The 9556-nt window shown below is 36.6% G+C and overlaps 1 pseudogene; it reads left to right on the plus strand.

The window, feature by feature from the left end:
* The first annotated feature begins 948 nt into the window (after positions 1-948).
* LOC126706995 (histidine biosynthesis bifunctional protein hisIE, chloroplastic-like) lies at positions 949-2039 on the plus strand (annotated as a pseudogene).
* Positions 2040-9556: the final 7517 nt, after the last annotated feature.

Consider the following 9556-nt stretch of genomic DNA (forward strand, 5'->3'; position numbering starts at 1 on the left):
TGGTCTCTTGATTTCAATACTGTTGTTGATGTTGGAAAGGAACTTTTATATGAACTTCAGTTGTTTGGGACACCATAAACTTTCAATTACATAATTACTTGTACAAGTAGCAACTGGTTTCAATTTTTTCCTCTTTTGTTTATTCTTCCCCCTCTCCCCACCCCCCTTGATTGCATGGATGCATTACCTTTGCTTGTTATTTTCTTTTGAATAAACCTTTCTGATAATTCTCATAGGCTTCATCTTATGTAAATCTAGGCAGTATACTATTTCATCTTACGGTGAAGCCATAATTACTAAGATTTGGATTATTCAAATTTAAACGCTCCCTTTGTAGTGAAGACATAATTATATAAATTGAATTCTATGGCCCTCTTCCCTATTTCCTTTTATCACTGTATATTTTGCTTTTGTCACCTTATTTTAACTCTACAAACATTCTCTCTTTGGTTTGTGATGAGTGCAACAATCTTTGCTAGATCTTGGCATCTTGGTTCTAATTAATTGTTGGGATGGTATGTAAATATATAAATATTAAGATAATATGTCAACAAAATAGTAAGCTTAGGTAAGCTGGCTGAGGTCCCCCCGCGGGTGGGCTTTCTGTCAATGGTATGAGATTTGAGAAAAAATCGATTATATTTGTGATAGTTGGAGCTATTTAAGGCCACACCCGTGGTTGCAGTTTAATATGAAAGGAAAGGAAGCCTTTAAAGTACTAATGACACTTAAATCTGAAAGGTTATCCCTTATCTATCCATCTATCATTTTTTTTCTTCTTGATTTAACTTTATGTTCACATGGTCTGTAATATGAAAGGTGGTGCCTTATCTGTTTTAATTTATTTCTTGGTTCTATTATAGTTTCATGCATTCTTTAGTCTCTTTAAGGACTGAAATTTTGCATTTACAAATAAATTGGGAGTGTAATCAAATAGTATTTCAGGTTCAGACATTGTTAGACAGTGTAAAATGGGATGACAAAGGTTTGGCGGTGGCAATAGCCCAAAATGTTGATACAGGAGCCATATTAATGCAAGGTCTTGCAAACCGAGATGCAGTCACTACAGCCATTTCCTCTCGGAAGGCAACAATCTATAGCAGATCACGGTCGATGTTGTGGACGAAGGGAGAGACCTCAAACAGTTTCATCAATATGCACGATATTTTTTTTGATTGTGATCGTGACTCTGTATGTTTTGAAGACTTCTACTTGGAAAATCTTAGCTCATTTGTACTTTTCTTCTTCTGAGATTTCATTCGACTTTAACTCACAAATATTTGTCAGATAATCTACCTAGGGAAGCCTGATGGGCCTACCTGCCACACAGGGTCAGAAACTTGTTATTATACATCATTTTTTGATTTAAAAGAACACCAACTGGTTTGAACCTTCAATCAAATTTGATAAGCAATGCTAACATATCTATTCTCTGCATTACTCCAAACATATTTTAGCTTGATTTTTTAAGTAATTCGGACCATTTTTTGCAGGTTGAAGGAAATAAGTTGGCATTAAGCACGTTGTGCTCATTAGGGTCAACAATCTCCCAATGCAAAGCAGAATTAGCAGCAGAACAAAATGAAAAACCCTCGTGGACAAAGCGATTGTTACTTGATAATAAACTTCTGTGCTCAATGCTCAAAAATCAGGTAGTATGGATTTTATTGGACTGTCGATTGATTTTAGTGGATACTCTCTTTGCTTCAGTCAATGAATAAAGAATGAGTCAGAGAAGAAATCTTCAATAAACCAAAGAGAATTATCTGTTTGAGGGGTATGTGTTTGTGTCTGTGTTTTGACTTAAGGTTTTTATGTGAACTTTCATTTGTAGGGAGGAAGCTGATGAGTTGTGTTGAACATTGGAGGAGAATGAAGATAAGTCACGTACTGCCTCAGAGATGGCAGATGTCCTCTATCATGCCATGGTTCTTTTGGCAAATAAAGATGTGAAAATAGAAAATGTTATGCAAGTTCTTCGGCAGAGATTTTCTCAGTCAGGTGTCGAGTCAAAGAGAGGTCGAATATCTGAAGGCTAGGTATGGGCTGCATAGGCTGCTCAGTCTGTGCATATTTAGCTTCATATTGCAGCTTCCATTACCATCGTAATGGGTAATTATGATATATGCATGATCACCTGTAGTCCATTTTGAGGGCCCTGGGACTCGCATTATCCTAGCTCTTGCATACCCCAGTCTAGCTGTTTTACTCTGGGAACTGGTTTAGCTCTGGATGACTTTGTTTAAGCTTTTTGGTAAAGACACAAATTTGTTGCAACAATTTTCCTTGGAAATCGATCTGAATTATTGTTTTGGGAATGTATTCAGATTGCTGTGAACTTATTTGTATTTGATTGTGAATGAAAAGAATTTTAAATCAGGAAATATTAGCTACCACCCAGCTTTTGTAGCAGCATTGTGATTAAACATTGTTGAAAAAGAAGTCTGTACAAGTACTGACTACTTCATTGATGGGCATTTGCTCCATTGGTTTTGAAAGTACTTTGACTGCATAAGTGGAGTGTAGCATTACTGATTTATATATTTAATGGAAAAGAACAAGAGAGAAAAAAAAAAGGAGGGGAGGGGGGAAGAGTTTCGGCTCATGAACCAAATATAATTGATGAATTCAATAAGAAAGAAATCACCAGAAGACTAGTGTCGTGATTTCATTTTATTCAATGCTCATAAGCATGATTTATTACAATTATCGTCATTGTATATATTTATTCTGATTCCCGGCTTTGGTTGATGCGAACAGTTCTAACTGAACGCTATAGGATTAAGTTCTTCCCGGTGTATCGGGGATGCTGGTGCAACTAGTCAAGCATGTATTGCCTTTTGTGCCACATGAAAGCAGGCATTGTATTATATCCAGGAAGTCCTTTCCCTTTGACAAACAGTCTGTGAGGCACTTGAACACATCTTGATCACATAAATTACTGCATAGCGCCAGCGAATTCGGGTTTGGGGCTTCTTCATGGGCCACTCCCAAGTACACTAGCAATAGCACTGCAAGAACAGGCACCATCGACTTGGCCGTTAAACCCATGATCAGATATTACCCTAGCCTGTTAATTGATCTCTGACCCTGCTGATTGATTTTAGATTAGAAAAGCTTTGGTTTTTATACATGGGAACACAGGGTTGTCATTTTGATTTCGTTTCAAATAGATCTCATGTAGGTTTCATGTTCAGTATCTAAACTTTGGCAACACGGCAAAACTAAAGACACGCATAGTTAGTGCTTCAATTGATAGAAGTTTGAAAGGTACATAGATTCTTTGTTTGCATTTTATAAAAACACCTATGACATATATGGAATTTTATTTTATTTTTTGATGAGTATATGGAATTTTTAAGAGTAGCAAATTTGATAAAGAAATTAGAGCTCTTAACTGTCTAAGGATTATTATATAGCGTCAGCTACTAATAGACTGGAGAGATACATTTTGTTGAGTAAAATATCACTATACATTATAGGAGTATATGTTAGGTAGAGTTCCGTAGTGTGTGCTGAGAAGATAAACTATGACTTTTCCCATTAGAAATTAAAAAAACAAATAAAAGAGTGTAGTTTTATCTGAATATTCTTTTGGTTTCGTAAGCTATTTGTTTTACAAGATTTTTCGATTGTTACTAAAGTCTCTAAACCTAGCTACCACCACGAGCATACGTCCAACTAACGCATGGGGTAGCCACAGGTTGGAAGCATGGGACTTTTCTATATATAATTATAACAAGTCAAGAACGACCGTATAATCATAATAAATCTTATCAATAATAATAATAATATCTTTACGTGACCAACAGTTTTTGCCCATTTAAAGTGAGAGTAGAACTTGTGAAATGCTAGTAATAAAAAGAAAATGTTCTTTACGTGTCCAATAGCAATAGGAGTTGCCCATTCAACTTTCAAGGCAATAGAAGCCCTTATAGATATAATTAAAGTGCTAATAACAAAAGAGTATGCTTGTTATTTATTTATTTATATAATTGGATAGAAATAGTGAGGAGAGAGAATTTGAATTCTAAAAGTTTTGGTTGAAAATATTTCGAGGTGTCAGTTGAGTTACAAATTATGTTTGTGATTAGTAACTCTGTTAATGTGTATTGTCGTAAGAAATAAATCATAATAACTTTAGCAAGATTGCAGAGATGGGTTAAGACTGTGGAAAATAATGCGAATGGTCAATTGGATGGGTGCAATGTTCACTTGACTTTTGGTGGTGTCATGATTACACCCACAAGAAACAAAGCCTACCCATTGTCAATCACATTTGTTGAAAATTTGCAATAAAATTGGATAGTTACAATGAGGAAGTATAGAAATCTCCATTAGAAATGTTAGGAGGGTGTTCATTGAGTTACAAACCATATCTGCAATTAGTAAATCCTGCAAATGTGTATTGTCTTAAGAAAAAAATCTTAATAACTGCAACAAGATTGCATAGATGGGTAAGACTTGTGGAAAATAATGTCAATTGAATGGGTGCAATGTTCCACTTGACTTTTGGTGGCCCCATGATTACACCCACAAGAAGCAAAGCCAATCCATAATCTATCACATTGATTGCTAAAAACTTGCTATGAAATTGGGAGGCTAGAAAAAAGTGTTAATGTCAGTTTACTTTCACTCTTTAAATAAATGACCGTGAATAGGGAAAAAGTTCAATTGTCAATTGGGTGAGTGCTATGTTCCACTTACCTTTTGGGGGTGCCATGAATAGTGAAAAAACCCACAAGAAGATGGGAGGCTATCACATTTGACTGTTTGAAATTTTCCTACATAAGATGGGAGGCTAGAAAAAAAAAAAAAATGCTATTGTTAGCTTACTTTCGCTCTTTAAATAAATGGCAGTAAATTGGTGATAACTCTTTTTCCCCCTAAGCAGTGAATTAGTTATAAGCTATAACTTGTAACTATTTGAGTAGGTTAGGTATTTTATGTGAAAAAATCTAATTAGATTTTAATTGGATTCTAAATTTTGCACCACGTGTTCTATTTAATTTTTAATTTTGTGTCGAGTGAATTATTAAGTGTAAAAATCGAAGAGTCCCAATCCAATTAAATTCTAAATTGAAGTCCAATTTTTTGCCACGTTATGGGTGCAAGGGAGAAGTGTCAGAGTCACCACTTAATTATATAGTCTAGGAACCATGAATATTGCGTCCTTTTGAGGAAGGACCTTTGGCCTTACTATCAGAGTATGGGTTCGGAGTTTAGGTACACTCTTGCGAAGGTGTTAGGCACCCAAGATCGCCCAAGTCTAAGGTTGACCTCCCATCATTATGTCTTACATCCTAACTTTATTAAAAACATGTTTAACACTTGTATCTATACTCACACACACACACTAGCATACATCTAAGCATATAATCATGGCATAATTCATCCCAAAACACATACCTATCTACCTTTAAACAAAAGAGAACCAAACACAAAGGAAACCCTAGCATTCATCTAACATATGAAAACCCTATCATATATCTAAAACAAGGCAGTAACTTAAACATGATAGCAAGGCATTAACTTATTACAAACCCTAATCAAACATCTAAGCATGTTCCATCATATCATCAAAGTAAAACCCTAACACAAATGCATGGACATTGCTAATATATGACTTACCCTTTACTTACCTCTTAGCAGCACAGCACTTATGGCATTAATGCATGAGCATGTGAATGAATGACATTAAAACTAAGAAAATCCTAATCTAAACTTGTGATAACAAACAAACATGTTAAAAGGCAGACAAGCAATTATGGGGCTTAAAACATACAAAAAAGAGGCTACACAGAACAAACATGTGAAAGCAGAAACAAAACAAACAAGAATTTAGGGCTTCTGGGTAATAGCATCACACACGCTAGAATAAGTCTACGTACGCATGAATTTAGCTTGTGTGCACAGGCTAGATCATACATTATGGGATTTTTGATTGTTCTCCCCAATCAAATCTATCACAATTCAATAAAATAGTGATTAGCAATTGTACGTGCAAGTTAGATTTGAGCTTATTTATCGGTGTGAAATAAATTATCTAACAGTACATCTACATGAGAAAGCTTGAAAAGATGCAAGTTTTGACATGACACTCAAACAAGAAATAAAGAAAGTGATGGTAGGACATGAAAAAGATGCATATTTAAACAAGAAGAAGAAGTTGACTATCAAAACAACACATGATGTACATGGAAAACCCTAGAGAAGGGATAAAAAACCACGATTGGAGCAAGAACATAATATTCTTGCTCGGCTCAGCTTGTATTATGTAAAAAAGGAGATTAGTTTACAATGAAGTTGCCTTTCCTTCCTACCAACTCTCCACTTTCATCTCAAAATATCTAGTTGGGTTCTTGCCTTAATAGCACAGTTGCATATTCCTTTTATACTCTAAGGAATATGGCTGAATACAAAGGACAGGTGTCAAGTCATCATATTCTCTCTTTTTGGATCTTTTCACAGCTGTGATATTATCTACTGACTAAGGGATAAGAATTGTGGCAATGTGGCACTGAGACTCGTAGGTAGGTAGCTTTGCCACTGCTTGGGACACAAGTCTTGGACATTGAGAGGGACATTAGGAGTATTGTGATTGGTACACGTGTTTCTAAGGTGACTCATTGTGAACTCAACCAATAAGGGGTGTCCTTAGAGCCTCTAACCTTAGAAAGTCACTATCTCCCTTTTTGTGAGTGCTTGAGTACCATGTCAGGTGTAAATCTTACTTCCTTCCTAAGGCAGTCACACTTTTAGCATAGACCAAGACAAAATCCTTTAGCCAACGCTTCCTCTCCCTTTGCTCACAACCGCTCCACGTGTAGAGTGTAGATTTAACAAGTTACACATTCTCCCATGCCTTAGTGGTGTTATGTACGACAATCTTAAACTCAAAGGATTTGGGCTAGAAAAGGTCCCAATCGAATAAAAAATGACTTGAGGGTGTTTTGTGAAAAACTCCACTTTGATTCACTATTTTCAAGTGAATCTTAAGTTTTTCTTGTGAGATTTCTGTGCTTTGAAAATGTACCATATAAGGCTTTTTATAGTGGAAAAAATGGGGTTTGGAATGGCTCTCAAATGATATGAGATTTGTTTCAAACCTCAGCCATTATTACAAAAAACTTGCCTTTTTTATGCTTTCGAAACGCTAGCTGTGTACGCAAGAATGTGCCCGCGCATGCATGCTTTAGCACGTGTATGCAGGCCGTGACTCACATTTGCAAGCCGAGGGCCACTTTGGTTATTTAATTTTCCAAAAATAGATTTTTACTTATTTAAAAGGTTACATTTTCCATTTTAACACTCCTCAAGTCAATTTAATATCTGATTGGACTCTAAACTAGCCTTGGGCCTTAGAGTTTGAGCATCATTAGGGAACAGGGACTTGAGTTGTAAGAGGTACAAAATGTGGTGTCTACACACGTGTCCATTTAAGTTTTTAATTTTTGTGGCAAGTGAATTATTTGGAGCATAAACCGAAGAGTCTAAAACCAATTAAATACTAAATCATATATATATATATATATATATATATTGATGATACACTGAAATCAATAGGTTAAATGCTCCGAGCTAGAACGACTGTTTGATGACTTGAAGAGAAGGAAAACAACTTTCAAGGGTGATCGGGGTGAACCAGCCAAGGTCCCTCCGACGGTTAAGTCAGTTTTTCTATCTAGAACACAAGGATAGTGAGTAGATGAATTGTAGAACATACCTTGGGTTGATGGAGTTAGATCCCTTTTATAGAGAGTTTTTAGTGGGTTTACTTATTCGGATCTACTACCATCATGGGAGATGTGTGTAATTAGTAGAGAAAATGGAGCAGATTTTGGGGAATCCTCCCCACGTTCTGGAATGATAAATCGTGGTTTGATTACTTGGTGTTTGTAGAAAAATCCTTCAAAATTTACTAAGTGCCATTTAGTTGACCATGTCTCTATGTGACATGGATGACTGGGTTACTTTGAACGGTCATGATGTTTGTGGACGAATCCTATACATTATCCATGGTACTTTTTATTTGAGCTTCCTTTTTTGTGAACTAGTCTGGATGTAGTTTGGTCATGGACGACCATCATGGACGAATGGAACTTGATTTAGCCCACCATCAGTTGCCCCCTTGTTCTTGTATCGTCCATACCACTGTTGAAATCATTATTTATTTTACACACGAGAATTTTTTAGTCGTTGATGAGTTTTCCATGTGGCGTTGTGGGGTAGCTTAGGATCAGACGTGCTAGATATCGCCACATGGCTCAATCTTGATGGTTTGCACGTTGCATGGTTTTGTTTTTAAAGAAAATCGCCATGTGGCATTTTCTGGTTGGTCCACATCGCTTTGGTGTCCCTCCTTGCTGCCTATAAATAGGTTAATACCTTTACTACCCTCTTACTTTCTCATATTTTCTTCTTTGACATTAGTCGTCCTTTGCCTCGTCTAGAAGTTCCCTTTCGTCCTTAGTCCTCTTCATCTAGAATCAAGTATCCTCTTTTCTTCGTTTGTAGGCTTTCTTCTTTAGAATTCTTTACAAATGAATGAGATTGTAGTGTCCTCGTCTAGTGATTGGGATGAGAGAGAAATAGACGAGTATCACAATGAGAGTAACAATAGTGGTAGTAGTAGTGAAAGTAATTCTGCGGATGAGAAATACTTGTCTGGAGTTCCTAGGGTTCCTTTAGAGGTCTTTTGGGAGGAGATGAGGAGGAGGGCAGCTTCTGGGTTGTTTACCAGCCCATCCACAAATGTTGAACCATTCATTCCTTCCCTTAGTGAATAGGTGGACATCATATGTAGTTGTGCTGTGAATATTCCATCCAAAGTAGATGAAAATGGACTTTTCATGCTGAGAGATAAATACCAAATTCTTGAAAAAGTTTCCTTGTCTTGCTACCCTTGGTGACTGGTGTTGTACCCCAAATTCTCTTGGGGTTGGTATATATGAGGCTAACCTACTAGGGGGCCTTAGGTTGCTTTTGAATGCCTTTGCTAGAGAACTCCTTCATAGGTTAGGTATAGGGCCAAATCAACTTAACCCCAATGCATGGAGAACCATAGTATCTATGCAAGTACAATAGAGAGAGGCTTTTGACGGGAACCGTCCTCTTATTATCGACAAGTTCCTGTATTGTTATAAGCCATTTGAGATAAGCCAATCCATTGGTTTCTGCCAATTCTTAGCTATGGGCTCTAGTTGTAGGTTAATTAGGTCACTTCCCTCATTTGATAGGAGGTGGAAGACAGAGTTCTTCTTTGTCTCTGGGTGCTAGGCTAGAAACCTTATTGAGGTAGGTAGGGATACCTTCCTTCCTTACACTGGTGAAATGGGTTGTTTATGTTCTCAGGGTATGCTGCTTACTTTTGTTTCATCTTGAATATCTTGTTATCTTTGTCTAACTCTTATTATTTTCTTTTTAGCAGTAGCTCATCCTTCGCAACGAAAATTTTATTTGAATTGCATCCAGCAAGCACGCTCCTTTGTTGACAGAACTTTTCATTCCTAGTGACGCTTCATCGTCTATCAACTTGGGGACTTGGGCCTGTTCC

Source organism: Quercus robur, chromosome 2 (genome assembly GCF_932294415.1).
Source record: "Quercus robur chromosome 2, dhQueRobu3.1, whole genome shotgun sequence".
NCBI classification, from domain to species: Eukaryota; Viridiplantae; Streptophyta; class Magnoliopsida; order Fagales; family Fagaceae; genus Quercus; species Quercus robur.